At 44.4% G+C, this 7664-nt stretch overlaps 2 long non-coding RNA genes across 3 annotated transcripts in view; one reads left to right on the forward strand and one right to left on the reverse strand.

Annotated features, from left to right (window-relative positions):
* Positions 1-5007, forward strand: part of LOC102488177 (uncharacterized) — a 13649-nt gene extending 8642 nt beyond the window's left edge. Inside the window, exon 3 of the long non-coding RNA XR_336128.1 lies at positions 4888-5007. This is a non-coding gene — a long non-coding RNA (uncharacterized LOC102488177). The remainder of the gene's footprint in view (positions 1-4887) is intronic.
* LOC102487752 (uncharacterized) lies at positions 2384-7641 on the reverse strand. 2 transcript variants are annotated; one of them, XR_336127.3, is made up of 3 exons: positions 6975-7641; positions 6129-6294; positions 2384-2410 (listed from the first exon to the last, which is right to left on the reverse strand). It is a non-coding gene; the product is annotated as an uncharacterized LOC102487752 (long non-coding RNA). The 2 variants fall into 2 exon arrangements; XR_336126.3 differs by lacking the exon at positions 2384-2410 and adding an exon at positions 5505-5547.
* Positions 7642-7664: the final 23 nt, after the last annotated feature.

Consider the following 7664-nt stretch of genomic DNA (forward strand, 5'->3'; position numbering starts at 1 on the left):
CTTTTACTAGACACTGCTGACCCTGCAGCTAGAGAAAAGATACTGTGTTTGCCGCAGTACACTGGTACCTTATCTAGTGAATTTTTGGGGAACACAACTCCTTCGTAATAGGGGTTTGCTCATTTGTTTTCATTTATTTTTTATTTCTTTTAAAGAATGATTTATTTATTCATTCCTTCATTCTTTTATTTTAATTTGACCAGCGAGAGACACAAAGAGAAAGAGAGAGAGGAAAGTGAGAAAGCAAGCCACCAGCTCCGGGACCTGAACCGTGGTAGGCCATGTGGGAGTGTCCAGCACCTTAACCACCATGCCACCTGCTGGACCGTTTTCATTTATTTTTAAAATGTACAGTTACTCTGCAAAGCAGAACTGCCCATACGTGCAGATGCATGACAAGAATACCTCACTATGTGGTTTTCCTTTTTCCTTGGTTGTTTTAGAATAATACATTGAGAATAACTGCAGGCTCAATTATGAATGCAAATTTGAAAGAGATGGGTTCCTTCAACTGCCAGGCATAGAGAGTATTTTGTAGCATGGAAGAAATTCTAGGCATATCTAGAGCAGGAAATTTCTTGTAAGACTGGTACCTGATCATTTGAAGAAAGGTGTTACGAGCCGACGCCCCAGCAAGCCATGTGGTTTGGGTGAATTACTGAACTTCCTGAAAAAACCAGTTGCCTCACTTATAAGGAGGTGATCATTTCTGGCTCACAGTTTTGTTTCCATGACTTTCAGGAAACTGCATTATCCTCTTTCTTTCCACAACCTTCTTCCTCCCCCTTTATCATTTTTACTGTCTATCATAAGGGTCCCCCAAGGTTCACCCCTTTGGGCCTGTGTTGCTGGTCACACTTTCCCTTGATTACATTGCTTTCAACCATGACTCTGTCCACACTTAGCTCAATCCCACCCACTTTCAATCCCACAGGTACAGCTCCTTGGAGACACCCTGCCAAGGCATTTAAAATCCAGCAAGCGTGAAGTCAAATTTGTTATTTCCTCCCTAGATTACCTCCTGTCTCTGGAATGGATAGTGTTTTTAAACAGGGCCTCTTGTCTCGCAGAGTCCAAACTTCTGAGTCATCTCTAACATTTTTTTTCTTGTTCCTTATCTAATCAGTCACCAAATTCTGTGCATTCTCTCTTCAAAAGGTCTTTGGTCAGAACAGGAATGGAAACACAAAGATCTATAGTTGTGTTAGTGTTTGTTTTCTTTTCTTTTTTTAGAGCAATGGGACTGTTTCCAAATTAATATTGATATTTACTTTAATATTTTAAAATTAAAGATATTTCTGTTCTCTAAACAGCTGGACCACTGCATAGTTAGCTAAGTTGCTTTGAGAATTACTCTCTTTCCAGCCCCTTGCATACAACTTGTGAGTTGACATTAACTTTCCTACTTACCATCTTCGACAGCTCCCCAGAGCTGTACTCAGGGTGAAATGCCGAGGCTTGTGCTTAAGGCACTCTCCTCTCTCCTTTCAGCCTCTCAGCGTCGTTCCCCACTGCTCCAGTTCAGTCCCTCAAACTTTCACTAAACTCTTGACTGTTGTCAGAATCAACAGACTTTTCCTGACTTTAAACCTTGGCTCAATCCACTCTAATCTCTTTTCTTATTTTTTGCCTGAGCACATTAATATTTGTTATATTTAGCTGAATCCCTAGGTCCTAGCCTCCCCAACACCAATTGTCATGCTACCTTCTCTGCTTTCCAAACTCTCACATCACTTGGGTTGTGGCACTTTCATAGTGATGCAGGGACACGGCAGGTACAGGGGTGATCAGGCCCAGAATCCACAGCAGACATAGGTTCTTGTCCACAGATCATGAAGAATTAGAGTGAGGACATAGAGAGGGGATAGCAAGTGGAGTTTATTAAGAAAGAGAAGGAGAAACCAGCAGATACTATAATGGTTATGTTGGTGGATTCCCATAGTTGACCACAGTTCAAGTCCCAGACCAGGTGGCTTAAAACTCATGCTGGGCATACCCAAAATCTTGAGAGGAGAAGGAATTGTGATGATCACCTAGGGGTGATTTCTCACGTTTTGTCTCTCTGTCTCTCTGGTGAGTACACACACCCTATAGCAAAAATCTCTCTTAAAAAAAAAGAGAGAGAGGGAATGAAGAATAGAACTCCCAAGCAGGGAGCAGCTATGGAAAATGGGTTTTAGAAAAGAAACTAGGGCAGGAGGTTTTAATCTTGATTAGGAAGGGCTGAGCCAGGGCACATTCTAGGTGGGGCTTGTACATACGTTCTCCCCGCTCTGCATGGTGAGAGTCACATGGTGGTGGGGTCAAGTCATTCTTCTAATTTTGGAGTGGGTAGGAAGGTCAGGACATTCTCTTTGTCTAGAAGCTTTGGGCCATAAAAACTGTTATCTTCTTCCTGGAATGTGGTAGACTTGAAAAAACTCTTTTATTTTATTGGGTTGTTAGAAAAGTCATGATGTGTTCTATCTTTTCTTATTTTTTCTAGAGATAGATTTTTGCTACAGGGCACATGGACTCACCAGAGACATAGAGAGAGATGGAGAGAGAGAAAGTGAGAAATTACTTCCCAGGGGGAATGGCCATGCCACAATCCCTTCTCCTCCAGTCTCCTCTTGGGAGTTTAGGCACACAAGTATGAGTTTCAAGCCACCAGATCTGAGACTTGAACTGCAGTGGGCCATGTGGGAGTCCAGCACCTTACCACTACGCTACCTGTTGGCTCCTTTCTACATTTTTCTGTGCAAAAAAGCATCATGACTTTTCCAACAACCCCATAAGTCATGCTGCCTAGGTTAATCGCAGTTATTGTTGCAAGCTGTTTCTCCTGAGCAAGCAGTTAAGCTGTTGTGTTTCCATCTTAAAACCTAGCCCTTCTGTGATTCCACTTTGAACCTATACCCTAATATATTCATAAGGTCCCTGTCTCCTATCTCAGTAGCATATATGACATGAAATCTCTCTACTAAAATATGGATTTTTTTCTTTTTCACATTAAGAAATGATTTCTGCCATTGCAGGAGAGACAAAGGGAGAAAGAGACTGATAGCACATCCCCGACTGAATCTTTTTTCTGGAGAGGTTTTTGCTATAGGGCGTGTGCGATCGCCAGAAAGACAGAGAGAGACAGAGAGACAGAAATCACACCCCGGGGGGGATGGCCATGCCACAACCCCTTCTCCTCCATTCTCCTCATGGGATCTTGGGCACACATGCACACGTGCCTGGTGTGTTTAAGCTACCGGGTCAGGGACTCAAACCACGGTTGACTAGACGGGAGTCCAGCAACATAACCATTACGCTAACTGCTGGTCACCCCAGCTGAATCTTGATGCCATGATCCACTACCAGCCTCAGCCAGGCCCCAGATCATGGGCACATACATGCCCAGCCCACCAAGGGAGGTCTCCAGACTTGAACCGGGAATCTTCCCATGTGGTATTGCCTTGCAGAGCATTGTGTTTTATCATTGTGCCACCATCTGATCCCTAGATTACAGATTCTTGAATACCCATATTGACAATATGTGTGCTCCTATTTGAGTATGTCCCTCAAATTTCACATGTTGAAAATTGAATCCCCAAATTTATATGTTGACAGTATTCCAAGGTGGGGCCTTTGGGAGGTTAATAGGATTAGACAAAGTCATCAGGGTAGAGCCGCCATGACAAGAGCTGCTTTATAAGAGGAAGAGACACCTGAGCTGTCTCCTCTCATTTTGACAGCCTGATTCTCTCTGTCGAGAATCATAGACCTATTTTCTATTTTCTTTGTGGGTGTGTGTTTTAACATAATTATATAAACTTATCATTTTGGCATTGGAAAGCAGTGTAGAGACTATTTTAGTCCCAACTCCTTTTCAATCAATGTGGAGATGTGACCCTCAGAAGTGGAGTGTCTCAGCTAGTTTTTGGTAGATTGAGTATGAAGATTTTGGATACTGCCCACACCAGCAAGCCCTCGGTATCTGAATCCTCTCTATATAAGAACATTTGGCTGAGCCGGCAGGTGGCGTGGTGGTTAAGGACACTGGACTCCCACATGGCCAACCATAGTTCGGGTCCCAGAGCTGGCAACTTGCCTTCTCACTTTCTCTTTTTTGCTCTCTCTCTCTCTCACTCTCTTTCTCTCTGGTCAAATTAAAATAAATAAATGAATAAATAAAGTTAAATAAAATAATTCTTTAAAAAAAAGAATACTTGGCTGACTGACTTCAGTAAAAGGACTGTAGTGTGGTGGGAGAGGGGACATACAGGTTCGGAACAAACTATGTTCAGACTCTGGCTTGGTTGCTTATTAGCCACATGGATTTTAGTAAACAGTCACCCAGACTGTCTCTTCCTTTGTAAAATGTGTAGTTATCTCCACTTTAAGAGTCTGTGTTGGGGAAACGTACATGAAACAATTGAAACAACAAAACTGAGGCCCTTGTTTACACTAATTTGTAAGTTACAAATTTGCACATTTGATTTTGAAAATAATACGATTTTATTGTGGGTCCATTTTCTAAACTGAGTGGATGCATAAGTGCAGAGTGGAGTTTTTCTTTGCCTTCAGGATTTTGTAACTACTTAAATGGGTAAAGGTATTACTTAAGAGTCCACTCAGTTAATTTTCATAAAAGTTCATTTTGAAAAAATGATTACTGAGGAACTAAGTGTCTTGGAAGGTGAATGCTTAGAACATTTGGTGTAGCTAAGTTGGTGACAGAGATCTTTTTTTTTTTGGACATTGTACAGAGCTTACTGTTTTCTCTGGATAAAAAACGACGGCATTTATTTAATTAAACCCTTAGGTGTGCTATAACAGGCCTCAATATTAACCCTCTGACAGCTCCATGAAGCGTCTTGATTTTCGGCTCTTTTTCATGAGACCATTTTTGCCTTTCAGGCCAATTCTGAATCCAAGCCAAAATAAAAACTATGGCACTGCCGAAAGAAGAACTGATTAGTCATGAGAGGCTCTTAGGAGGAGTAAGTGAAGACCTGGTGCCACTTCCAGAACAGTGCTGCTCTCTAACGTACTTTGTGTTTTTGTATCAAATATGGGAGTAAAACTAAGGCGTTTTATTATCAAATGCGAAGCTCACACTAGATGGTGTTTTAAATCTCACCCTTAACCTCTGAACTAGTCAGGTTCCGGTGGAAGTCTGCAGTCCTTTCCCTGGAATCCCTGTAGGACCAGTTCCAGCATTAGATGATTCAGTACAGTGAGCGTGAACCAGAGAAAGCACTGGTGTTGCAAAAGATTGACTTCTTCCTTATGAAGCTCACATGAACCAATCAGAAGCTACCAGAAAGTATTCAGAAGAGTATCATGACAGGATGATAGGGTGTAGCAAGCCCCCACCACTGGTCCAGGGACCAAGACATAATGCCAAGTGAGGGATTTCCATGAACTAAGAAGGCATATAAAGAAATAGGACATGGCAGGACCAGTAGATGGCGTAATGGCTATGTCACTGTACTCACATGTAGTCGACCACGGTTCAAGTTCCGGGCCTGGTGGCTTAAACTCATGCTGGGCGCAGGTGCGTTTGTGCCCAAGATCCTGAGAGAACAGAGAAGGGATTGCAGCGTGGCCATCCCCGCTGAGGCGGTGATTTCTCACTTTCTGTCTCTCTGTCTCTCTCTGTGTTTCTGGCAAGCGCACGTTCCCTATAGCAAAAATCTCTCCCGGGGCAGGAGGGAGGTAGGAATGGAGCTGGCAGGTGGCATGGTGGTTAAGGGTTAAGGGCACTGGACTCCCCCATGGTGAACCGTGGTTGAGTCTCAGACCTGGGGACTTGCTTTCTTGCTTTCCCTCTCTCTTTCACTCTGTGCCTCTCTGACCAAACTAAAATAAATAAAAATATTTTTTAAAAGTTCAGTAAAATAATTCTTTAAAAAAAAAAAAAAAAAAAACAGGACAACTAAACTAGGACTCTTCTAATCAGATTGTTAGGAATGATCTGTGTTGTGGGCTCTGAAAGAATTCACAGACGGATAAAAGTCTGTGGATAGAAAAGATTTAATACTCACTTTCCAAAGGGAGGAAAGGGTGTTTTTTTTACAGCATTGGGTGTTCACTTATCATCTCTGTGTAGTCAAGCCTACTATAGTAAAATCACGCAGCCCCCATTTTCTACCTACCTTTCAGATGGAAATCTTCCTCTGAATCCAAGGAATCCCTCCCTTGGGACCAGTCAAACTCCCTTTAGGCTTTTGCCCAGCCCAGTCAAGGGTATTTAAGATTGCCTTCACGACAGAGCCTTCTCTGGAGCAGTTGCCAAGATAAGAGACTATTCAAGTGTTGACCCTAAATAAAAGAGGAAAAGAAAGAAAATGCCCAAGGCCTCTGTGGAACTTTGAAGGTGCTCTTCTCAGCAAAAATGTGGAAGATCCTTGGGGCTGGGCTAATATGTCCTTTCACAGACTAGATAGGTTATCATGGGGAAACATGTTCTTGAGACTACTCCATGCAGAGGAGTAAGCAAGCCCCTCTCCACCAACATCTTCCAGCGCTTTGACAGGTAGGGGCTGACTAGATAATTACTCTAGCCAGTTCTACGTAGACCTATGGTCCTCAACCCCGCGCATCATGGAACGCTTTAAATAATTCTGATACCCAGTCCCGTCCCAAGATTGATTTAATTTGCCTTTAATTTGGACATTTAGAACTTTTAAAAGCTCCCCTGTGATTCTAACTATGGTGAGTCTTGCAAACCACCAGCTGTTCTTAAAGTCTTGTCATAAACCTTCCTCTTAAAAATCCGCCATCATGGGACAGTGGGTGGTCGCGTGGTGTTGAGGGAGAGAACCCCACGTAGCCTGTATTAGAGTCCCTGAGCTGAACTCCGTAAGGTCCCCATTAGAAAATGGGGAGGAGGGGCTTGTGGAAGACATAGGATGGTTCTTAATTCCCGCCCCCCCCCCACGTCTGTTTCTCTTTGGGGAGAGCACGCCCCTTTAGCAAATGAGAAGAAAAAAAGCACTCACCATCCCCTTGTTTAGCTTTCTAGAGCCTACTGTTTGTTTTCGTCGTCTTTCCCAGACTCCGCTACCCCCTGGGTTGTGAATTCCCGCAGTCACACTAGAATAATCTTAAAGGGGAATCCAAGGTGTCCTTGTTAAATTCCGAGAACGTGGGCGTAGAGAGGGACTCCCACCCTAACGTGGTATGAACGGTGATCTCTTGCTGTGTTGCTCGACCTGCTTTCTGCGGTCGTTCCCCAAAGGCTGTTTTCAGATTACGGCGTGCCCAGAAGACTACCCGCTGGATCGCTTTACGCCCACCCTCACCGCGACCTTTGCTAGGTCTCGCAGGTGAAAGCGCGCCGACCCTGGGAGGGCCTTGTCGCTCAGCTCGGGTGGGACCACCCGGAAACAGCACAGAGCCCTAAACAGCCCAGCTCGCAGCTGTCACGCGAGTGGAAGATCCACTTTAATGCAGAGTCTGGGGAGCGGGGGCGAAGCCTGCGTTCCTGGCGCTACTCCCGAGACCCAGCTCGCCCGGGTTTCTTTGTTTACGTACAAAGCAGACATTTCCATTTTCAGACGGCAGTTCCCCGCAGGCTCCACCCAGCGGCGGAAAGATCTCAGCGTCGGGTGCTAGAGAGCTCCGCCTCCGCGCCCAACCCCGCTTCCCGAGTCTGCGGCCCGGGTGACCAGCGGCTGGAGTCCACTCCC

The sequence above is a fragment of the Tupaia chinensis genome, unplaced genomic scaffold (assembly GCF_000334495.1).
Source record: "Tupaia chinensis unplaced genomic scaffold, TupChi_1.0 Scaffold000627_1, whole genome shotgun sequence".
Taxonomy (NCBI): Eukaryota; Metazoa; Chordata; class Mammalia; order Scandentia; family Tupaiidae; genus Tupaia; species Tupaia belangeri.